The following is a 26,961-nucleotide window of genomic DNA, read 5'->3' as shown; positions in this document are numbered from 1 at the left end:
GTAGATTGCTGCTTTTCTGAATTCCAAAGCTGACTAGCCTTGGTAACATTATTCATCTCACTTGGCTGAGGAGGGAATGGGGAATTACAAATTATTGAAAGGAATTCAGAACAAAGTGCTCTTGAGCTACCAGTACTGGATAAAGGGTCTGAACATTGATTTCTTTGAGCTGAAAGTTATATTATAGATGAGATTTAATATTTGAGAGAAGAGGGATCAGGACTTTCATAATCTTATGAAAAGGAGAGGGATTAAGCATAAAGAAAGGATTAATTTTGAGATCTGCCAATATGTAGCACTATCATATTTTCTAGGAAATTATATATCTTCCTGTTTACAATGATTAAATATAACCCAATTATTTCTTTCTCAAAATTTAATTTGGTTCTGACATCTTACTGACAAACAATCTATTCGATAATATCATTTCCTGATCACCTTATCTTTAAATATTACACTACATCTGTATATACAGTGCATTTAGACATTTTAGGGACCAGTTTATGTATTTTACCATGGCGTGCAATTGATTTTGGTTTGTGGTACTCGACTTTGAACATATTAAACACAACAGCTAAACTAGCGACCTTTGTGGCTCTGATGGATCTTGAATTTCAAAATAAAATATGCTGTTTTTTCACTTCCACTATTACAATAAAAGTACAATCATTAAAATATATTTTGTCCTCTGAAGATGTAAATAATTCAAATTACACTATATATATATATTTATTTCTCTGTTCTGCAATATGTGCAGGACTAACTACCAAAATTTCAGATTTTGAAGTTGCACATCCTCACACCTATTCTTGTTGTGAATAAATATGTTAGTGCTATTATTTATACAAGGTCATTGCAAAACTGCATTTGTCATTCTTAACACCATACCCTTTTTGAGGAATGTGACTCTCTGGAAAATTAGCAAAACCCATGAATTTTTCAAAGAGATCAATAATGCTCACAAAACACACTTGCATTTCCCATACTAATCGCATAAAAAGTCCTTGCGCTTGATTAATTTATCCTGAACGCCATAAACATCTACAGACATTAATGATCTGAAATATAAATTACTTGGCATGAAATTAAAATAGCAAGCCAATTTAGAAATCTAGATCACTCATTTGTTAATACATTGTTTTCACTTCTATCATATACCGTACAATTTATTTCATGCTTGGAAATTCACTTTTTTTTTTGCTTAAAGGAAAATGTTATATACTGTATACATTTATATACTTGGAAATTCAAAGTTCTTATTTGTTGATTAATGGAAAATGTTACTGTATATACTGTATACACTGTATGCCCATTTAACTGGTAAAAGTTATGTCCCACTAATGGGCCCTGATAACAGCTATCGAATGACTTCATATTCATAAAAAAGAATCAGAAATGTATTCAGAAAGATTTGATTTATAGTGTGATGAAACAGTGAGTGCTAATTAATATTCATTACCATAATCCATAAAGCCTGTCTGAAGCTGAAAATACACTCTAAACCTGCAGAATGTTACACATACAGTACAATACTGTATTTATATTTTTTAGACTTTGGATATCCTTATTCTGCTTTGTAATGGATATTACTTGTATTGTACTTGCATTTAATATACATTCTTCTTGTGTCTGACTTGAAATTATTATTTTAGCCTTTTTATTCCTAACAACTGTTACACAATCCTTTTAGTCATACAGTATAACCCTTTTGTGAATCCTACTCATTCTTCCAGAAAAACTGCCAACAATTTTTGCCCTTCATGTTTCTAGATGATGATATTAATTGACCCAGGCACACTTAATTGTTGACCTCTTCCATGCATGATGGAATTAATTAATGTCCTTGGGAAGTGCATATTTTCTAAACTACACCTGATTTCTTTAAGTTCATTTTAAACATATTTTCATGTTTGTTTCAGTTAGTTCATTAACTCTAAATTACAACTCTTTTGGTTCCAGCGCAAGTATAATTATGTTGTCAGAATAACATACTGTAGTTGATTTAAGCAGGGAATACTGATTTTCATTCCTTTTCTTCACAACCCCAAAATTTTGAAATCGTCTTCCAAACTGGCTATAGGGATGAATGTATATCAATCACGAAAGAGGGAAATAAAATACCAAACATACTTAAGCAAATAAAAATGCTGGATTTCAACCAAACTATAGTATTAGAATAATAAACTTCCTTCCTGTAAATCTACTTACCTCCTGTAAGATTTTCAGTATCAAATCCAACACCATCCGCAGGTATGTGATAAATCAAATTCAGATGAGTATGAATTGTCATTATGCATAGATTGTAAACTTTTGAGGTATCTTTATCCTTATCTGGAACTGGAACTGTTTTAAAAAAAAGAATCATGAATATACTGTAGTCCATACTTGCTTCTGATTCCCTGATGAGCCCCATTTAAGATTTGCTTTTGCAAAATGTCTTGACTGCTTGTATACTGTATCTACAAGGCTACTGAAGAAGAACATATAATCACCTCTGCATTTTCAATATTCTTACACATTCATTGTTTGTAAATGAGCTGCCCCCATAAATTTTCATATCACTTGTATACATTTTGTGTATAGCCATAGAACTCAATTCCTAAAGTGTTGAAAACATACACATATTTTGACTTAATTTGCTTTGTTATGAAACATAAAGCTACTGTACATAAAGCTACAATAATTTATACAAAAAAATCTGTACAGTTCATGTCAGAATATTGGGACTTCCAGAATATTTCTCTATTTCTTATCTAGCAATTTGGTCTAAAATGTAAGTACTTTGAATTGTGGTTTACTAGGAAAAACATAAAAAATAATTACGTTATGGTATAAATATTAACAGCTTCCAAGGAGAGAGTTTTTGATTCAAATTGTTTCTTTACTTTCAGACTATTTTTTTTCTTCAGACTGAAAAAATAGAACACCAGCATTTCATGAAGCAAAGCAGTCCCAAAACATTACAAATCTCTCTCCAGATTTCACATGCTTTTCACTAACGAGAACGTCATCCCCCTCTGTAAAACATATACAGTAGATGGACAATGAATCTATAGCAACAATTGTTCCAAAGGCAAGAGTGGCATCACACAGCACAAATGAATAATAACTTCTATTAAAAGGCTACTGCAATGCCTGAAAAAATGCATATATGCATATATTATTGCTCCATATCAATTGTTTTTATTTTCTTGATAAATATTATTGGCATCAATGTATCAACTGAATTATTTGCTATTGATTTTTATGGGTATCTTGACATTTTTACTACAATAATTCTATGTAGTAGTTTTGTTGTTTATTTGTTTATTGCACTTCTGATTTCTGAAAGGTCTACAGTACTTAATTTCAATACAACTCCTGTGTTAGCAGGCAATGTGCGTTAGCTTCAATGTTCCTGCCATGAATGGTGTGGATTATGCTGTATGCTATTACACCTTGCTATCAAGAGCACTATTTGTTTAATGTCTATGTGAATTTCCTTATTGTATGATTGTGTTTTTATATGACTTACTAAATATTATGTTATAGGCAGTAGTTTTGATAAGTCATGAATGTCTGGGTAAATCAAGACAGAAAAAGTGCTGGAATGAAGATCTAATACAAATGAAATACAAATGCTTAAGATGGAAAATGATGGGGTGGGTTGTAAGGCTAACTCCTATGAGTTAAAGTGAACTGTTGAAAAAATGTCATAATTATTTATGGAGTTAAACTGTAAAACACTATATTGCATTTTAAATCATCTATGTTTGACTTTTCTTAGATAGAAAATGATGCTGCAATGCACACCTTAAAATAATATCTATAGTAATTGTAACTACAGTACCTGGCCGATGAAAATGTATTGCTTATGCAGTATGTGGTTTTAAATTAAGATATAAAACGTGGTTAGTGTCAAAAGGAGACTATGTACTGTAAGCATACCACATAAACCATGTATATTTAACACAGATCAGCTGAAATATTGATTGTCAGAAATCAGAAACCCTAAATATTAATGGATCATTGTTGTAATCATGGAGGAAATAACTATATGGCCTGATCAAACTGGCATGATCTGCCTGGGTTGGTCCCTCTCTATTACAGTCTAGTTTTCTTGAAAACTCCAATCAACATGACATATATTTCTAATAAAAACGTGATTATTTTTCCTAAGGAGCTTAAGTAGAGTTTGGTTTAATTGCTTTCATATCTATTAAAAGACATGCATGTTTGAAAAAAATACACAAAACAAAAGACCCTAACATTAACATTACACCTTTTAACATTTGTAAGTTACAAACATCTTATGTAAAACAATTAATAATTTCCATATGCCACATTGGTTAATGGGAGCTGGCATTTCTGCATTCCTCTGCAGCATCCCTGTGAGGAATTTAATTCAAAAGTCAGTTTTGTAGGTCCATGACCAACAGAAACCTACAGACCCTTCAAAACTTGGCAATTGACAGTATGTGCTGCTGGCAGGGGAGTCCCAGCTATTGTTGCCTTGTGACAGCTCAGTCAGAACTGAAGCAGTGGTATCTGGTCTATAGAACTCAATCTCCATTCTGTGTGATTGTATTTACCAAGACACATTCACCTTCTACCTCACCATGTGCAGTTTGTTTGTATAACAGAATTGCAAGCAGTAGATGAACATTTTCATAGCTGATACAACAGGAAAGCATGTAAGCTTAATGTTTACTCAAGTGTAGACCCCTTTGGTTAATTAGAAACAGTAAAAAAAAATATTTCACCATCACATCTTTCTCCATTACTTTTCCCATTGTTGCCCTGAAGAACACTTGACTTACTGTACTGCCCATTTTCTTTCTGTTTGTGATACTCGCTTAAATAGGATTTGAGTTCACAGCCATCAATCTGCAGTATTCTCTTGACCACTAGATTAAACTGAATTGAGAGGCCAATATTGTTAAAGAAGATAATAGAAATCCAAGAGAATGCGGAGGGATATACAGTATGCCCCTTAACTTTTGCCTTAAATAAAAGAGACATTAGTTTCTGGTCTGTCACAGTCTCCTCCTTGAAGAGTTTAGAGCCATAGATGGAATGCAGCAATAACAATGGCACAGCCACATTTGCAAAGACGTGCAATGGTGTTAAGAGAAACGGTGTTCACAAATTCCCAAAGTTTTCCCAAAAAGGTGAAAAATACAAATTAACCAAGGGAAAAAACCCCCACAAAGCTAAAGTACAATAATATATTTATTAATTGATCTAAAAAAATAATAAATTGTTGTAGACAGCTCCTATTCTACCCCCACAACCAACTTTCTCCTATCTTGAAGAGCTCCTTTTCTAGGTTAAACTCCCCTCCCCCCTTAGAAAATTCCACTATAAAGCAAAAATAAATTTACAAAATAATCAGAATTCTGATATACACATTTTTCCATTGAGTACACAATCTAACAATGAACATTATTACCAAAAATAAAATATAATGCTCCTTTTATGTACATAAATATTGTTTAAGAAAACACTCCCCCCTCTTGATGGTATCTTCTTACAAAATCAATCTAGGCATGCGCAGTCCTGAAACAAGCACTACTAAAACAGCCCTTGTTGCTTTGCAAAAGCTGGGGTTCTACAGGTTGCGGGAGAAACAACTTTACCGGTGAGAAATCCAAACAATTTATTTGAAACAGGTGAGTTGATCACCAATTTGGTTCATTGCACTTCTAAAACAAAGGAAAATAGGTGTTTGGTTTGAGTTAATGTTTAATATTGATAATACGGGAAGAGCCTTACTTTACTCTGTGTGTCCACCCACAGAGCAAGCATAGCTATCCTCGGAATTCCAGTCTAGTGTGTTTACGTTGCAAACCAGAGTTATCGCCTTTGTTTAGACAGTGAAATGTTTGTGTGTGTGTGTACATGTGGATACTTCACCAGAACCAGGTGATCTGGAAACAGTCTCCAGTCACATGGTCCAACTAAGGACACTACATGCAAAACAAAGGAATAAAAACTGAATACAAAGTCAGTTTGAAGCTGCCTTGACCTTACTGCATTATATTTCCCCTTTTCATACATGCAGCAGGTATGAATTAAAAGTTAGACCTTTTTAGTTCTTTACTTTGCAATTATTTTTTGTTTTCCCATTCAACATGCATTGCACTAGCTTCAATCTATTGTTTTGATAAAAAGTGTAATTTATAACGAGATGCCAATGTTTTCACAGAACACATGAATTCTATGCACCCTACCTAAACTGTAAAGGCAAAACTGATCTAGAATATTAACACATAGTGATTAAAAACTGAATACAAAGCCTGGAAGATTTGATATAGGACCACCTACAAGTCATTCTCTATTAAGTTTTACTCTTATATAAAGAAAAAAAGTTTCAGACCTTTTTTTCACATTTTACCCCACATATGCTTTTTTAATATACTCCCTGAGCACATGTTCAAAATAACAAGAATACTAGCTCTAAAATAATTGTAATCAATGTGTAAAGTTTCTGTAAAATAAGAAAGAGTGCTAAATTTCATGAGGTATTCTGTCTGAGATTAAAACCCAGTAGTATATACCATACTCTTTTTTAATTGAACAGAGGACAAGACCATTACACAAATATTTTTTTTATTTTAATTTAAATGTAAATACTGATATATGAGATATCTGCATGGACTTGGCATTTAATTAGCTTAATTCTCATTTGTTGTGTAGTACAATACTGCAATTAATACTGAGATATTAATATCAAATCTATTTAATCTAAGTACGATGTAATACTGATGCAAATATAGTTTGTAAGATAAATATTTTAGTATTATAAATCAAAGGGCTCATCAAAAATTGTGACTGCTGACTTGATTTATTGCTAAAAGTTTTTTACACTCTTACAATTTTTACTTAATAATGAGTTGGATTCACAGTAATAGAAAATATTAGAATTTCAGGGAATGCTCCTTTGGGCAGAAATTCTGTGTTGTGTTAGGCCTTCTGATGAGGTAGAATAATATTACATATTTAGGTCTAATGATTATTTAATTGTTTAGACAATCTATTAATTACTGGGTCATTTGATTACAGAATTTTAATAAAATAATTTAGCATATAATGGTGTAATTACATGTTGAACTGTTTGGGTAATCTATTTGGCCTGATAACGGATAAATGTGGTGCTAAATTCTCTTATGTAGCTCATCCTCTAAAGCACGGCAGGAACTTTTTATTTTTTCCTTATTTTTACTGTCACACTTTTCAGATTGTGAGCAATACAGTACACACTATCCATATCTTTTTAAAAGCTAGAGACAACAGCTCCTGAGATCAATAGATTAATTGCTCAGAAGTATTCACGCTTTATATTTAAAATGATATGCTTTTATTTAGTCCATTTTATATTGTGTCTTAGAGAAATCAATTATATATTATATAAAAAACATGTCAAATGAGATTCATTCATGTCATAGAATGTGGTAAAAGTAATGCAAAGATTTAGTAGGGGCTTTGATCCTCACTGGACCCAAACACATTCATTTGTCAGCCCTCCAGGGTAAAAAATGACTAATTCCCTCATTGCAAAAGTAATATAATGCCCCCAATATGAACAGCCTAGTCTCATTTCTTTGAGTTGCTCAGTCTGTTCTTTTCTCAGTATCAAATTATTATCTTTCATCTAGGGAACTAGTATAGCATGGTATGATGTCATATGGGAAATGTGACCTTTGATTGTAAACTAAAGGTCAGAATTTTGAGGTCAAATGTAATATGTAAACTTCGCTTCATAGGAGCTAAAACGTTATAAATTGCCTTCTGGAGTTCTTAATGCAGAGATTTCCTCCCTGACTGACATTGTATCAATCCAGTACTTTGAGGAGCACATCACGTGTCTACGGTGTTATAAAATGAACATTTTTCATTAAAATAAAAATGAATGGAATAATGAACACTCATTAGAAATTCCATAGATAATCACTAGTCAAATGTTAATAAATGCAACAAATGTGTGCTTTTATATTGTTTTGCCAAATAATATTAAGTATTTCTAACCCAGTAAGTCATGTATGTTTTATTGTCATTTAAAGAGTAGTTTCTAATTCCATAGCATTATTATTAGAAGTTCAGCAACAGAATGCAGTCAACACTAATCACGTCTGGTACTGTACTTATTTCCAAAGATACAACACATTATTAATGCATCAGAATGGAAAGTGTTATGAATTCAGTGTAAATGATGGGCACAGCTAACCTCTGCTCTGGAATATGGAACTTCATACTACTTATGTTTTTTTGGTAAGGAATCCACATTCCTTTCCATATACGATTATTTAGATTCTTTAAACATATTTACTGGCTCAAAACAGATATCTTTTCAGTTTTTCCCATTACATGTCTGTATGGAACCCAACTGATCTTCTCTGTGTCTCATATTTGATTCTCCTATCATATATTTAAAATTCAAACAAAATCTGGTTTCTCAGCAAAACTGTTTACAGGCCATCCACTTCAGGTAGGCACTGCCTCATCAGCCACCTGTCAAGACAATCCTGATAATTTTCAAAATATCTCCATCACTGATTTTCAGAGGCGTACCACACACATTAGAACCAATTCAGAAACCACCTCTCTAAATAAGCATTCAAAAAGAGTCCAAAATTTCACACCACTCTTACCAGTGCAATATTTTCCTAAGGCCTTTACATTCTGCGCATCTTCTCTTTGTACATTGGTTTTGGGGTCTCATTTTTTGAGGATCCTAGCCCTCTCATCATATTGCCAGGAGGTTGGATCTCAGCCAAGCAGGTTATGACAAATCGCACCATACCTACTGCAAATCAATGAGTTTCCACAATCTAATTCTTGTTTTTGCCTTGTGAAATTGTATCTTGCAATTTTATATGAATTTCTAAGACCAAAGTTTAATTTTCATCTTCGATTTAATCAACACATCCCATAGTGTATGAGTATTCACTTCATTTTTAAAATCATTTCTGATATTTTTGCATAAAATAAATGCCAATAAATAGATGACTCTTTGAGAATAGGAAAACAAAACTGCTCTCTACCTGACCTTTGAAAGGTTGCACTGTCAGCTTTTCTACAGTAATGTAGTTCAAAACATTAATAATTAACTGATAAAACATGCAGTTGTATTCATTTTAGGGGATCAAAGTAACTTTTGAGAGATAATGGCTGGAAAAGTGATATTACATATGCGTTAAACTGCATATTGTGATATTTGATGATTTTCCTTTTAAAAAAAATGTTTTAACCATCTTTTCCATTGTGCTGAGATGATCATTTTAATTGCATTGTTTTCTTTACTTTGTGCATGCACTGATTAATACAAATAATGGCATCAGCACCAGAGAATGAACCTAAGCTATGTCTAATAGTCTGGAGTCTGGGAGCCCCATACCAATTATCTACTGTAAATAGATTTTGTAATTCCGCTCTGGGCTTTGTTTATTCATTTCTACCCACTTCACAGCTCAACAATTATGATTTTAATATTTTTTTCATCAAACTTCAAAATGGCTTACATAAAGGAATCTCAGACAAATTTACTTTTTTGCAGTGAATAATGTTTTACACACAATTTCTTGCTGGTGGACACATTTCCATGAATACTGCTCAGTAGGCATGTAATCTATTTTAATCTTACATCAGTATTGAGGCTAATATTCAAATTTACAATTTATATTGTAATTTCCAATATGAATTCAACTTCACAAGACACATTATTTATATTATACAGTATAAATGTTGATCACAAAAAGAAATATATTCAATATGATATTTTCTATTTATATATACTATTAAAATAAACTATAATATTAATTCAGTATTAACACAAACACACGATACAAACACTTTATACTTGTCATACTACTTGAGACGTGATTAATGGATAGTGGACTGAAATATTAGAATGACATATTTAGACTATTAAACACAAGGTGACCATAAATGAAACTCTGTATCAAATAAAAGTGCTCTATGTTAAAAAAAATGTTGTTGCATTGGGACATATTTTTTTGTAATAGTCAGAAGTACTTGAAATCGGGCATACAGTATGTGCTTACAAGGCTAAAGAAACTGCAGTGAAATGACAGAGTTGAGGACATCATCAGAGTCACGGCACATTACAACTGACATCATGTCAGAAACTAAAATCTCAATATAGCAAAGAGTAAATATTTAATGAATTTATCATTTCTTATTTATAAAAACACTGTGTCTACATTTTTGTTCCATGGCACTAGGAAATTCTGTAGTGACAATAGATGCTGCTGTCAAGGTTAAGTGTAAGTAGCTATTGACCTTGAACAGAAGGAAAAGTTAGATACTCAAAATCACTGCTATCTTGGTGAACTAATGAGAGTTTGCAATGACATAGAAAGTGTTAATGTCATGTTTGTCGGTAACATGCTCCTCCCCCTTTGAATAACAAAAGCAGTTAATTTCACAAATGTGATTCCTCAAAGTCAGGAGAATCTTACTACTCTTCTATACAGTAAAATTTATGAATGTGGCTATTTATATCTGTCCTGAGCAATACCAGATACTGATATTACCAGTGTAAATATTCAGAAAACTTTGCTTTTTAGCTATTTATGGATATTGTTGTTTTAGTTATGTTGAAGTGTACTTTGGAAACATGCAAACTCCATTTACAAGAGTGAATACACATTATTTTGAAGTCACAAAAATTCCACTTGTCAGTTGCTCTTTGTGTGGTAATGTGGGGTGTATTAGTGTTCTTTTATTTTCTTTCCTTTAAAGCATCCCAATATGCATTTTGCTTGTTGCAGGAATATAAAAGAAAGCCACAACACAACGTTTCTAAACTACCATTTTAATTTCTTCTCTTATTTGTTAAACCACCCACTTTTTACTAGTCATCTGCAGGTGAGTAAACTTTGATTAAATGTCAAATCTTCCTCTTTAATAAATTAAACAAATGTTTAGTTGAGGTCATACAGCCATTTCATTTCAATATGGCCTATAAAATGTTTTTTTAAGAATTTAACCCTGTTTTGCATCCATACATTTTCAATAAGCACTTAGATAAATACTGTACATGGTCATAGTGAACTGGGCCTTAACCCAGCAAGACAGGATGCCAGTCCATCACAGGGCATAGTTTAGAGATGTTTATTAACCTACTCAGCATGTCTTTGGAGTGTGTCAGGAAACCAGATCTCCCAAAGCATACTCACATGGCCACAGAGTGCTGCAAACTAGACTCAAACCCAGGACCATACAGCTATGAGGCAGCCGTGCTAATTACCATGCTATCATGCTGATTTTTCATTTGTTTATTAATTGTCTCCTGCAAGAAGATCAGCAATTTTATACTATATAAACACCTACATCAGTAAAAAGTTTTGAATCACAAAAGTGCATATACAGTAAGTCATATAACATAAAATAAAAAACACAAAATGGCCTCCTTTCAAAGATGTGTGTGGTTTTTACATTGCATTTCTTATAGTTAAATTACATTTTATTTTAGTGATCGCGAGTGTTTTAGAATGATGATTAGCTAATAAAAACACTTCAATTATTTCACTTAAGAAAAACAAGAAAGTACAAAATATGATGACATGCAAGATATGCTATTGCTAGTGCTATAATTTACTGACTTCACTACATCGTCCATTGTAGGACACTTTTTGTGATAACATCTTATAAGCATTACTAATTGAGTAAACGTATTTATATTGCATTCCTGACTGGCCACATTATATAACATAGGGTATAATCTAAAATATTTTATAAAATAGGAGTTTTATCAAGTTTTTTTTTCTTTAAATATTTTTGTCGCTGACGGTAGAGGCCAATGTAGCAAAAATGACTAAATAATTCAGTGCTGTGACCTATTTCTACAATATGCTTTAACAGTCTGCCCACATTTTGTCAACAGTTGCTTTTAAATATTTTATTTTACAGTCTGTTGATATAATTGTTTTTTTATAAAATGTATGTTATGAGCTAATGTTAGATGTAAGCATTCAGAAAATGTAGAATTCTAATAAAAACAAGATTCAAAACAAATTATATGATATTGGAGAGCATCCACAATATTCCATGAAACAATAAAAAAACAAGATGTAACTGTCATGTAAAATCAGTAATTAACCAGGCCGAAATTTAAATAGTATCTGCCGTAGAAGTTACTTTTCAACTGTGTGTTGTGACATATGTGTTTTCATATGTCACAAAATGTTCTCCTCTTTAAAATGAAGAGTTTCTTGATGTTTTAAAGAAACTTTTTAAACATTTTTTACCTTTGAATTGTGTTCCATTATGTTCCAAATGACAAAAAGATTAATTCCCATGGGACCACTAGCAATTACTGTACAAATCCAAATTGCTGTTTCAATTGACAGTTGTTCTACAGGGTTCTCACTTGCTGTACCTCTGCTTTTTAGTTTTTCAAGTCTTAAAAAGATGTCTTTCGTTCAATGAATGACCAAGGACAGATTCCTTCTGTAAAAATTAAAAAGAAAAGAAAGATTTCAGCCTCTATTTCACAGTAGGGAGTGGAACCTTACATTTTCTTTCTTCCTTAGCTAATAGACATACCTTAAGAAGATGCTAATCTTGTTTTAGGCAGGTCCTCCATTCCAACAGAAACATAAATCAGTATATAGAGTACAACTGAGACATTTGTGTTAATACATTTAGTTGGAATGATTATTTTGAAATTATTAAAAATAGCTAAATTGTTATTTTGTTTGAATGAATAAAAACTAAAGGTTTCTATGCCCTTGACAAGAGAAAATACCTTCTAGAATATTCAAAGGATGTGAGATCCTTTTTATACTGTAGGTGTTTCAGGAATGTTTTTTTGTTGTAATTGTTGTTGTAAATTCCTGTTTAGGAATCTAGTTTACCGGTTTTCTTTTTAATTGTTTCAATAGATTATTAAAGAATTTGGGGTCTACAGAATAATGTAGTTTACTACAGAATAAGATTTCAACATAAAACACATATTATGAGGAAAAGAATACATAAATAAATGAATAAAAAAATAAATCTTATGTTCATATTTAATTTAAAAGTTTGGGAAAACTAAGAAGTCTTTTTAAACCTAGTGACAGAGTTCTTAGTGTTACCTGTTGAAGAATTATAGACTTTACAGGAATTGTGCAAGCTTTTAAAATACTTTATGAAGTCGTAAAGTCTTTATTATAGCTGAACAGCAATGTAGTTGACTTATAGTACTTACTTTCCAGATCTCTTAATATCGAGGAATAAGGGGCTAAAATTAGATATGATACTTTCCTTGTTAATTGGAAGCCTTTCCACACAGTGCCTTGTACTTTTAACAGTTTTGGTTTAACTCATCAAACAATGCAGACACACATGAACAATTTAGTAATGCTTGGCAAAAAAAAAAACACATCACATAACAAAATAGCACTGTTTAACAGGGGAATCTGTAAATGTCTCACCACTTATGTATATTCTTAGAAATGTCCTTGACTCCCATTCTCTTGAACAATCTCCAATACAGATTCTATTAGTAGAGCATGTAACCTAAATAACACACTTTCAAAAACGATGAAAATTCTTTTAAAAGAGCAAGGAGAAATTATTTGTGGTCATACTGTATATTTGCATATAAAATGTAAGTATATTAATTTATGCAGTTCCCTATGATTGGCTGTCATGCTGTTTTGGGAGTAGTCTCACCTTGCACCCCTCCGCTTTTGTGGTAATGAAGAATGCATTAGAATTCGGCAGTAATAAAAATTAAAAGTGTCGTTTTAATTTTTAATTTGTGATGTCCCTTTTCAAATTACAACTCACGTGTATTGGGTATTATTTTATGTAATGTTATTTATGCTTAACTAAATTTCTGTATTTTGTAAATCAGGCACTGGAAAACCCCAGTTCAGTAGGTTTTATAGTGTACCATTAAATCTTCAATTTCTGAATGCTTAAAACAAGAAATTTAGATATTAAGGGTGATAAATTGCAGGCCATTTGTTAAATTAAGAAATCATTTGTTACAGAAATCTAGCCTTCAAGACCACAGTTTCCTTAATTAAGCACATTATTTGTTTGATTGATCAATAAACCTTTTAGAGTGTTCCCATTTTTTAAAAACAGGTGATCTCCCAGACTTGCTGGATTCAGTCTCTCTGGAACAAGGGTTAGAATAACTTGTTGTAAATGATATAGTTCTACACCAGCCACTGAATACAGTGTATCAGCTTATTTTGAAATAAACAGGTACTGTAGCAGCAGTAAATGCTTCCTCTATTTCTGTGTTTAATGGTACGCTGCACTTTATGAGTTTGTTAAAAAGATCCATGGATTTTTCAGAATTAAGGGGTTAATTAGTGTGAATAAATTACTGTAATCTTTAGTCACAACTAAACAGAATTGTATCTGGGTATTTAGAAAGTACATACGGTATAAATGTAAAATAACTAATTAAGTAAAAATAACTATTGAAATATAACCTCAAAATCCTATTTAAATGTTCACATCAACTTTGATGTACTGTACAGTATGCTTATATGCATGCATTTAATATATTATTAGGACAAAAACTGTTTTTCTAAAATACTATTTCACCCCTTTACAGTAGACACAGTTCATTGTAAGTTCCAGATGAACAGAATCTGACATTGAAACAAATCATTGGGAGTTTGTCTCCCCCTGAGTAATAGTGCTTCAGTAGCTTTTCATTCTTCACAAACACAGCTCAGTACATTCAATTTCCAGGTGAATGGTACCTAGAGTCACTTAAAGCAAATCGCTGTGACTTTATGTGCTCCAGTGTGACTTCCACTTGCCTGCATAATACATGCACTTGATAAAGCAGAAAACATTTACTGCACGTCTGCTGAGTGGGTGCAGAGGGCCTCTAAGACATCTTGTATGAAATGCTTATTCCTATGTAATCTCAGGCTAACAGTTTTATTTGGTAGTGTATTTCCCTAATAAACACAACTTTAAGTGACTTAAAAATGATGCTAATTAATAAATTAGCATAAATCACCAATGTAATGAAACTGAATATTTTTACCTACAGTAAATCACATTTGAACTATTTCAGGTAAATCATTTTGCAAAGAAATTCTAATGAATGTTTTCAAAAAGTGTTATATGCTATGCAAATTTAGTATATTTTGTGATAATGCTATAAGACTTATTTCAATAATTTCATCAAACTCTAGGCCTTCTCTAGGGAGAAGATAAGGTAGAGTTAAGGGTGCATAAACAGATGCGCATTCTGGAGGCAAGATACCAAAGTGTAAGCATGTAGAACCAGCCTGTCTGGTGATCTTGTACGTTTGCCTGTTTCTACCACCCAAAATCCAACCCCTCAGGTTATATGTGGGACGCAAAAACAGGCAAAAGTACAGGATCACGAGACAAGGTAAAATATGGTACTGTAGGTATCAAAGCCACCTAGGCCAATACAATAGAGATAGTCCTGCCTGGAACTACCTGAAAGGTTCAGGTTATGCTGGGTGGATCAATCATCAGCTCAGTGAATTACAGAAACATCCGCAGTAAAACCAATCGGTCATTTTTCACAGACTAAATGACGCATGTAGGAGTTTCGTGAATTTACTGGGACAGTTTATTAATTGTGGCAGTAAATCACGAGGGGATTCTTTTATGGCTATTAGAGGATCAATTGTCAGAACAATCAGCAACACACACACATGGATTCAAATACATGGAATACATTTATTAATACATAAAACCGTGCATATCAGTCTGCCTGGATACAGATGGCAGATCTTACTGTGAGGGTTACCAAGATGTTGTAGAATATCACAAGAGATACAAAACACAAAGAGATACAGCAAGGAATATGCTTCAGTATACTATTCGGCTATACTATATTGTTAATCAGTCTCATTAATACAGATTCTACTTTTGATACTAATAAGTAAATACATTACTCATATGAATTAAATTGATATCAACCTGTGTTGAAATAACAATTGAATTCTCGAGATGCAATGTAGAATATTGGGTTACTCATCCAGATATGGATTTGACAGGCTCTGTCGCAGCATCCAACTGGTGTCTTCTGGCTCGGTGCCAACCCAGTCTTGGTGCGACTCTGAGTTGTGGTAAGAAGGGGAGAAATTCAGTTGCTGTGACGTGCTAGGCAGAGTCTCTCCAAGGACCTGGCTACTTAGACCTGGCTGAACTAGTAAAGAGCCTGTGACTGTGGGTCCGAGCAAGTCACTCTTTTGGGAAAACCGGATCGCTCCCAGCGTAGCGCTACTTCTGAATACAAGGATTCAGTTGTCAACACAGGTCCAACCGTAATGCTTCCGTTGAACAGGCAGATGCGATGGGCAGCTGCTACCAATTCATGAGGTCCTGCTGCAGGCTAGACCTTGGGCAGAATTCTGTCTTTACGTATAGGCTTCCTCCTCTGGCTCAGCGATTGAGACTCAAGTTGCGAGTCCCAGCACTCAGACAACACTGGCAGTGACATGATTGTCTAAGTTGAGCGCGAGAGTGGACGGAGGAGCAAGTTCTGAGGCTTGTGCACACCTTTTTACCAAGAGGCAAAACAACTGCTGATTGGTCAAGAGTTTGGAGGGCATTCAGAACCCACATGCCCTGCAGGTTCCTGATTGGTTGGTCACTTCTATGAATGAGTAAGAATGAGCTCTGAGGTTCTTAGGAACATCTGGGTTGCAGCCCTAAGGTCGGAGACAGATGGGCACCAGAAATGGCCATTGATCATGCTAGTTGAGCTGCATCCCCATTCTGGGATGGTTCCTTATCAGTAAGAAAACACTTTAAATCAGACAGCACATTGAATGGCCTCCGTGTGTCCTGCACCACAGAGATGAGAGAGGGAGGCTTCGCTGGAAGAGGCACAGCAACACTTAATTCTGTCTTATTAATAAGTGTTGCCGCTACATGTGCAATGAAACCCCTAAATAAGTTGCACAGCTGATATCCCTTTTATCAACTAAAACCAAAATACAAAAAGTTGGTGCCTTGAACATCTGCACTATGAACAATGCAGGTAATGCTTCACACATAGCTAAAGACATGACGAAATACCTTATGCTTACAGTACTCAGAGAAACAAGATGGACCCAACTAGGGAAACCATATCTGTCAAGTGAACATGGAGTTTGTATAATGATATCTAGAGAAGCAATGAAATCCCACAGAATGGAAGGGGAGCCAATAAACTTCTGAATCATCACTGCAGGTTCTTCATTAAACCCAAGAACATCACCATCATCCAGTGCTATGCACTAACAAATGAGGCAGAGGAAGAAATCAAATCAATAGGAAGTTCTCAACAGAGAAAAAAGGACATCTTCCTTTTAACAAGCTCTTGGTGAAATAAATGAAAATGGAGAGCAATTCAGTAATTTCTGTGCATTTACCAACCCTGTTATTCAAGGTATGGTTTTACCTCTCAAAAGAGTACTCAAAGTCACATGGATGTTATGAGACCACAGTACAGAAAATCAAATAGATCACATCTGCATCATTCCAAAAATCAGCAAATCTTCAATAGATGTCAGGATGAAAAGGGCAAAAGACACAGCAACAGATCATCACAACCTGATTAGAAATCTCAGATTCAAACTCACCAGCGATAAAAATCAGCTCATGGTTTTAATGTTGGTCTACTCCATGACAAAAACATAAGAAAGCATTTCCAAATTACCCTCTCAAACAGACTCCAACCTGTCTGAACCATGAGGAAAAGGAAGCACTAACCCTAGAACAGAGATTGCAAAGACAGCGTGGAAAGATATGTGAAAAATCCTGTGGCAGGAAAACAAGACAGCACCAGGATTGGATTTGGAGTCCAGGTCCTGCAGATCAAGGAATGAAGGAACGAATCACTCATAAAATGAAAAGCAAGAAATCAATCTTAATAGTGCCTCAACAACAGTCTCAAGAGTAGTGCAAGCAGAAGCACAAGAAAAATATTTCCAAGCAAAGAAGTGAAAAAGAGCATCAAAAGAGATCAAACTAAATTCAGCAACAACCTAGGAAACCAAGCAGAAAATGCATATAATATAATGGAGTACATCCTTACATTTCACATTTATGGATTTCCAATAAGCATTTGACAGCCAGGATCAAAAAACCATATGGAAACTCATGGCATATTCTGAAATTCTCAAAATGTTCATAACCGTCAGATTGTAAAGGTCATCCTGCATAGTAGTTCACAATGGATATCTCACTGAGATCTTCACAGGGGCTGCCCCTACAGTCCCCATTACTCTTTCTCTTGGCAGTTGACTGGATAATGAGGAAAAACACTACTGGTAAAAACTTTGGAATTCAGAGGACTCCCTGGTCCCAGTTAGAATGATCAAAATATGAATGTTTAAATCCAATGTCAAGTCAGTTTTACTACACAACGCAGAGACATGGAAGACAAAAAACACAAGCAATAAATTTCAAATCTTCATAAATAAATGCCTGAGAAAAAAAACTGTCCAAACATAATAAGCAATAAAAACCTCTGAAAGAGAACAACCCAAGAAAAGATTGAAACGCAGATTAAACTGAGATTAAAATGAGCCTGGACTTGGCACATAATGTGGAATACTATAAGTAACGCATCCAGGGGAAGAGTAAACATGGAAAAGAAAGAAACAGCTCAAGAAGAGTAGAGGCTGATTGGGGGGAAAATAAAAAACAGGAACATCACAGAGGGAGATGAAGCAAAAAGCTCAACATTAAGCCCACTGGAAAACATTTGTGGGTGGCCTATGCTCCTAGAATGTCTATGATCCATCAGGATTCCAGGTGGAACGTCCAAAATACCAACTACAGCTAAAACATGAGGACTGGTGAGAGTCTCGGCAGGAGATGCGGGTAGGCTGGGGCCAAAAGTGCAGTGGGTTGTTTAACTAATGATGAAATAGGGAGAAAGGGTAAAGAGAAGGAAAGAGAGAGTTAATGAGGCAGAGATTACTGTAAAAGGTGGAGAAGAGGAGAGAGGAGACAAAATAGGGGGGAATAGCAAAGTGGTTCCCTCAGCTTGAAGGCGTTGAATAGTAAACAGATCTCTGGACTCAGCTGTGCTGGAAAAGCAGTAACCACAAAGAGAGCATAGAGTGAAAGCCGAGTGATGGTGCTGACTGCTGTGGGAACTTGCAAAAACTACAGAGTATGAAAACCAAGAAAGGGGAATTGACAGGTATGGTCTGTCTCTGGCAGGAGCAAATTCCAAATGTGAGAAACATTTGTCCTTGGAAAGAGAAAAATGTAAAAAAAGATGCACGCAAAGAGTGCTCAAGAGGTGAAAAAACTTATACATAAGACAGCATATAAATATCCTCCTGAACTCCTCCATAAAGACCACACAGAGAGGATCCTGCAGTCTGTACAAGCTAAATGTGCTAAGTGTTAGGGGTAGAAACAGGGGTAGGTGGAAGGTAGGGAATGCAGTTAGGGTTGGGTGGAGGAATAATAATAAAATTAGAATTAGGTATGTAGGAATGCTCCAGGAGCAATAGAGTATCAGAAGATGAGAATGTAAACAAGTAAATGCTTGTGGACCATTCCCATTTGGTACTAACTGGTTGTGTGTTGGATTTGGCATTTTTTTCTTAAATCCTGGTGTGAGGTTGGATGCAGAGGATTCCCTGCACAATCAGGGAGAACAGGACAGCTGTTGGGCTGACTGGGAGGGACAGAAAAACAGCAGTTCGAAGCTTAGGAGAGGCAGTGGGAGAGCCTCATGCTGGCTCTGGAACAGGAGAAAGGAGTTAAGCTGGAGGCCAGGAGGAGATGAGCAGTGACTAACTATCACTGCTGACCCCCCAGCAAGAGGGCATTATGGATAAGGATCAAAACACTTGATGAAAGCTGGGTTCCACGTGATAACATCAATTCCTGGCCAACAGCAATAGTCAATAGAACTAATGACTAAGGAGAGCATCAGTAGATGTACACTGGAAATCACTGTAACGAATCTTAAGATCTTAAAATTGGGTTGTCTACTAGCTTTTTTGAGATAACCCTCTGTGGAGCAAATATTGTAGACTATTAAAAAGATAAGCATATTATATTATTCAACTTGGGACCAATACTGCAAACGTATGGTATTCAGATGATATCAAGCTTTAAATAAACGATGTTTTTGTTGTGTGTTAGCAAATAACTGATCCAAAGGACATTTGGGAATAGCTGTGTGAAGGAAATGCCTCAGGCCTTTTACTGAATGAATGGAACGAAGCCAGAGAGCTGCTACAGATTAAAAATCATACTCCTCTTTAACTTTCGTCTAATAATTTGAAATTTAATTTGATTTAACATTAAATTATTAAATTGTTTTTTTTATGTCCATCTGATGTATTTTTATTGGAATTGTGGAATTGTGGGCATCTACAAGCTATTGAACCAAGTAATTAAAGGTGATACAGTAGCTTCTTACTGTATAAGAAGCAGTTGAATAAGATCCTTAAATCAGTTAGCTACTAACTACAAAATGGTCTAGATAGATCAAATCATATCTTCTCATTTGTAAACTTTCTTATCACCATCATCATCATTATTGTTACCTGCATTAAATGTAATATTTTTGTTCACTGACCTTGATTGGTAAAATTCAAACAGAAAGTCACGAACCCAGTACCTGGCAGCACACTTCAGAGTAACATTACAACCACACAATTTCTTTATAATAATGTTGACTGTGCCTCGTCTACTTTGCATTACTTTGAAATGTCTTGAAATGTCTTCAGAAGAACTACAGGTATAATTTTGCGTGCATATACAGCACAATACAGTATGTAACTTCAGAAGTGAAGGTATACATGGGATTTAGTTTCTAACATAAGCAATTCAAAAATGTAAATGTTTTACTTTAGAAAATAAAGGGAAAGATGTATGCAAACTGACAGAGAAAGATCTAATTCACTACTAAAACGATTAAGAAAATTGGTACTACTTTACATGAATGAAGCTAATAAACACTGCTTTAAAGAGGACTGCATCGCTATTTTTATATTTTGGGGTCAGAAAGTATCAGCATTGAGGAGTGCATTTCAATTCACAATGAAAAGTAAAATGCACACAGTAACTTGTAAAACCTCCAATTTACATTGGGGGAAAAATAGACTGTGACTATATTACACTACAAAGCAGGTATGCACAGCACCATATTTTGTGATTCAGAATGAGGCAACAAAACTTCTGGTGATGTAAAACAAACTTGTTACATTGTTAAACAAGCGGGCTAATGAATACATTGCTTTTAATCCAATAGAAATATTGCTCTCAACTTAGAAGACTACTTGTCACCTCTGCCTTCAGATCACATTGGAATATTTCTATGGTGAAATGTCTGCTGTACTTATTAGCTTGTACATTGCATTACATTAGTCAATATGGTGACTAGTGAACAGGAAGGGCCACATCATGTCATAGTTCTTGGGAACTTTAGCCCAGGGTATTCAACAACATTGCAACCCACAGTCCAATACTCTCACAAAGTTTATGATTTTGTATTTAATTTGAAATTTGGTATTTTTTTTTATACTGTGAATGTATTTTGTTACTGAGATTTAATAATCAGTCAGAGATTGGAGCTGCAGTTCCCCTTTAACTCAGTCATAAACACTATACAGTACATCACAAAAAACCAACATAAAAAAAAACAACACAGCAGAAAACATTTTCACATACCTGTAAACACACCTGATCAATGTTACTGATCTTCACCTGCAGAATGTTCTTGTCAAGTTTCAGGACCATAATTATGTCTTCCATTATTTTCACCTTCTCTCAACTTATCCATGTCTTGAGACTGTCATGAATAATCTAGTGCCTTTTAGTTGTTGTAAAGGACTGCATGTTATTACTATTTCATGATGTGTAGTGTTTATGAAGGTGTTATGGTGGTATTTTACTAAAGCATTACCAAAAATGTTTATATGTAACAATGTAACTGCTGAGTAAAGTGAATTCAGTCATATACCACCTCTTTTCTAAAAATTCCCATCTAAATGTTTGTGGACCCTAGTATCCATAGCTATAATGTGGTAAACAGAGTCACTTGGCATTTTTTTTATAACTTACAGCACTTTGTGCAATCAAAAATCAAGCCTTTTGTTCTAAACCAAATATTTTACAGGTTTAACTGTCACTTCGTTTTGATTCATTGGTTTGTTTTCTAACATTTACTATAAACTTTGCCTCTGAGAGACATACATCTGATTCATAAATGACAAATGGCATTTTACCTGTCATCTTCCCATGATTCCATATAATGTTACTTGCAATCTCAATATATATAGTGGTGTCAAAATATGAGGTCAGTTGTATACTTTGGAACCAGATCATGAAAATAAATGTAGTTGAATTAAGACATTTCACTGTGAGCATTGTGACAACACTTATAGAAAAAAGCACTTAAAGTAGGAGACCTTGAAGCAGTTTAAAAACCTTTAAAATGCCCAGGATTCTGTACCTTGATATGCTCTTTGAAAAGCAGACACACTGCATACAAAATGACAAAGTGGGTTCTTTTTTGTTACTGAAGGGAAAGCAATATAATACAAATAACATTATTGCGAATTATGTATTTAAAATCAGCTGTCTTAATAAGGAAATTCTTTGCATGACATAAGCAAAGGGGTGAGGAATGTATTTGATCAAATTAATATTAAAGTATTGCATTCTGTCAATTGCCTGTACCAAACACAATTTAAGTATTGCTCTTTCACAGAGCACATCTCCTGCAGGTCTGATTTTCTACCAAAATGTATTGATTTTAACATTCATCTTGTTATTTGAAAAAAAAAAAAATAATGTTCATTTTTTGAAAGTCAGCTTCTAGCATTTAATTTACATTGGGTTCAAAGGATCACAAGCAATTTTTATAATTTGTTCCACTTTTACTTTTGATGTGGCATGCCTTTTCATTTAATTAGTCATCACTTAGTTTTTCTGTGTGCAAGAGGTTTAAAGAGAAAGAATAGGCTGATGCTGATGGGAACTGACAATCTACAGATTGATGTTCCATCAGACCCCGCAGTTGGGGCACACAGGGAATTCTGTGCATGCTTGAGTGACAGATGAGACAGCAAGACAAAGGGTGGCTAATTCCTATTTTTTCAGGTTATATATCTTTTGTCTTTGTTTTGAATAAATATTCTCTGACCTTGACGTTTACAGGACTATTGAGGGCCACATACCCATACAATTGTACCCCTACAATTTGTATGCTTTAAACCTTACATGAATTTTCTATTCTTTTAATTATTATTTTAATATTGCTGAACATAATTTCTTACAAGGTTTACACTATTGTGACCTCTGAGCAATTTTCTGTGGTTATTTCTGCTTATTACTTTTTATGCTAACTGTTCCAAATAGAATGGCAGAAAGTGTGCAGTTGAAAAAAGCTTGTGTTACACAAGACCATTATGAATCATTATATGCTTGGACAAAGGTGATACAGAGAACTTGCTCAATACACTAGAAGTCATAGATATAATTTTCTGTCATTTACAGTAGTTGTAATACGGGGAGCAGCTGGTTGTTAAAACATCATTTAATAGTTAAGAATAACTGATTCAGAAAAAAATATTTTTGCCGGTCAATCCGGTACTCTCCCTACATATATTCCACATCACTCTCCTTTGAAGAAAATAGGATGCTGGCCCCTGAGAAAGTGACCAATGATTCTCTGCTTCTCACTCCTGTATTCTAGTACTCATACTGCATGCATTCTACATTTGCCTCAACCTACTCCACAGATCACAAAATTCTGATTCTGCAAATAATAACTGGAATCCATTGGGGGATCCACTTCTTCTTCGAAAATGTCATTTTATGGCATCTTGTGAAAGCTTTTTGCAATGTAAAATCTCACAAAGTGTCATTTCCACATTACACAACATGCAAGCTTGAAATGCATAAAGAAAGACTCAAACAAAAACTTCAAATCCTTGACAAAAAATTCTACCATTTTAGAATTCTAAAATTCTATTTTCAGAATTCTGCAACTTTTAGATCAGCATTAATTAAAGCACTTGACCTCTCTGCTACTGACCTGAGAAATTTGTAGATCTAGGTAAATACATCCTGAGGCATGTGTGTTCAGTCACTCTGGAAATAGTGTCCTTTGCACATGTACTCACATTGATTTGGCATTATAAAATGTATCCTTCAATCTTTATTGAATAGTTTGTCTAGTAAATCGTCATAGTCATAGTCATAGCACAAGGCATCAGAATTAAAACAACATATACAAAGAAAACATGCTGGATACACATTTATCACCAGATGGATAATAATAAAAACCCATTTGTTTTAACTAATACAGCAATGAGCTTGTTTCTGCTTAGTTCTACTGTCGTGTTTAATTTCATCTAGTACCACTACTTTCTCAAAATTCTTGTAATTCTGGAAATTTGATGTTAATGAATAAATGTGATATTAATTAATTGCTCTGAAACAGCCCTCTTTGTTATCACTGACAGTTCCTTTAATCTGCTTGGCAGGCAAAGTCCTACAGTGAAATATGTTTTAATATACCCACATTCTTCCTAGTGCCATTATATTAAAGAATATTCTACTTCTACAATCATTTCTAACAGCTCTGAAAAATGAAGAATATTTTATGGAACATACTGTAAGTTAAAGATATTGTAACTTGTAAGTCAACTTGGCTTTCACCTTTAAAATATTTTTTTTAAGTTCAAGTAAAACACCATAGATGTTAATTACTAAGAAAAAAAACACAGATGCAGCCATCTAGAACGTGTGAGAAGTCAGTAGGTATATCGTGCATCATGCATCATTTTATTTTTTCAAATAATTTAGTGCGGGACTGCACTACTCTGTAAACTGCCAGGTGGTATAGTGCATCTTTAAAGTACCACAGCTGTGTGTGGTTGTCAGACACATCAGCGCATTTAATCAAACTGTATGCATGCTAGCAAATTTAATTTAATAAAATTATTACATTGTTGAGACAGGATATTGTTACCAAATTGCTAAAGCATAACTCCAAATTTCAAAAATCATTTTTATATATCAATTATATACTGTATACAGAATTATTTGTAATTGTGTATGAATAGTAATTACAAAACATTAATTTTATTTTACATTTTAATTATAGTAGTGCAGTGTCATAATAGGATTATTTTTTTTAAATCACATTGTAATATGGTATGTATACCACATTATGCTGCATTATTCGTCGTGCATTTTAAATGCTGGGTCTGTATATATCATTGAGTGGCTTTCTTACCAATCAAGCAAAGCATGTACTGTACTGTAGTTTTAAAACGGACGTCCCACACATGTTGAAGAATTCTGTGAATGTTAACAGATATCCACATGGTACATCAACTACAGTATTAGAAGATTACTCTTGCAGAGTGCCTTCATCTAGATGCTTTTATTTACACCACTGTTTTCCAAGTGATCTTAAAATGATATTAAAATGTTTGAGCAGAGAATACAGTAGCACAGCAATATAATGACAAATTTCAATATTAACAATTTCAGATGTTTTATTAGTTTATAGTCACTTCTTGAAATTCATTGTTTTCTGAGAATTTCCATGAAACCAGGCACATTAAAAAACCAAGGCCCAATCCAAGCTCCATTCACGGCAAGTAATCCTCTTTTCAGAAAAAAAATACTGCACAGTCATGTTATATATTTAAATCGTAGCTAGGCTATACATTTTATATGATTACATAGCCTATTGCTCAAATATATTGTCATGTATTATATTTGTATATTGTATTTTCACAAGATATGATTGTTAGATTAAGTAAAAACAGATTAAATGAAGCTACCATTTCAGTAACATCAAGTGCTTCCTGTCGATCTGTTTTCAGCAGCGAAGGGCTCATAGTGAAGCACCGGACCAGATTGTCATATAATTGTCACGATCTGCATCTTTCATTATTACATTCACCTGCCCCTTTTTCCCTGTTTATTATTTAAACCTCATGCCTCTGAAGCTTAGGGCTATACCCTGGAAGACGGATGCCCGGAGGCCTGCCGTGGCTTGAGGGCATAGGCTTCAGAAAGGCGCCCGGACCAGCTAGGTCCGGGGCTTGGAGTGCCTGGCCTTGTTACCCTGTTTTTAACTTCCATGTTCCTGGTTCCATGTCCCCGTTCCCTTTTTTCATTCTTGTCATCGTCTTGGATGGATCTCCCGGTTTTGGATATTGGACTGTGCCCTGGTTTCCCTGTTGTGACTGTTTTGGACTGTGCTTTGCCCCCTGAGCACCAGATCACAGCCGTCATGCCCCCCTGTCTGTCATCCCGTCCTGTTCCTGCTATGTCCCACTCTAGTCACTTCCGGATTATACTGTCTGCAAGGGGTCCTAAAATATACACTTCACGGGAGTCAGGACCGGCTCCTGTTACAATAAGAAAATGAGCTTTGATGTTAACATGAGTTAGCCATGAGTTAGAACCAAATTCTAGATGGCTGCATCTGTACTGATATATATATTTGTACTTCAAATTCCAACGTTTAGCTGCATTGTGCTATTTTTGACATTTAAATATTACCCACCACCCTATACCTTATTTCATTATTGTGAAATAGTAAAACAGGAATATCTGGTGTTGAGTGTATAACTTTAAAAATGATGAAATTCTGAATTATTATGATTCTGATCAGCCCTGAGTTAAATCTGTGTGCATACCTTGATTTCTTACAGAAGTAATAGGCATATAACTAATAACATTACTAATGTATGTTATTGTACATATTCTAAATGGATGTAAAATAGATGATAAATATTCATTTCAATGGGGGATTAAAAATAACCTTAAGAAGGAGGTATTGTTATGTATCCCAATTAAAAACACATTTAACATGATGTAATAGAGCTATTAAAATAAACTTCTTATTACTGTTACTGAAAAAACACCAAAGATCATAGATATCATAGCTAAGTATTATCTATGAATGAATAAAGTAACATGACATAATTACAGTTTCATGCTAAATAACACTTTTAGTTATATTTTTTC

Source organism: Atractosteus spatula, chromosome 11, assembly GCF_055471065.1.
Source record: "Atractosteus spatula isolate fAtrSpa1 chromosome 11, fAtrSpa1.hap1, whole genome shotgun sequence".
In the NCBI taxonomy this organism is placed as follows: Eukaryota; Metazoa; Chordata; class Actinopteri; order Semionotiformes; family Lepisosteidae; genus Atractosteus; species Atractosteus spatula.
This window is presented reverse-complemented; position numbering follows the sequence as displayed.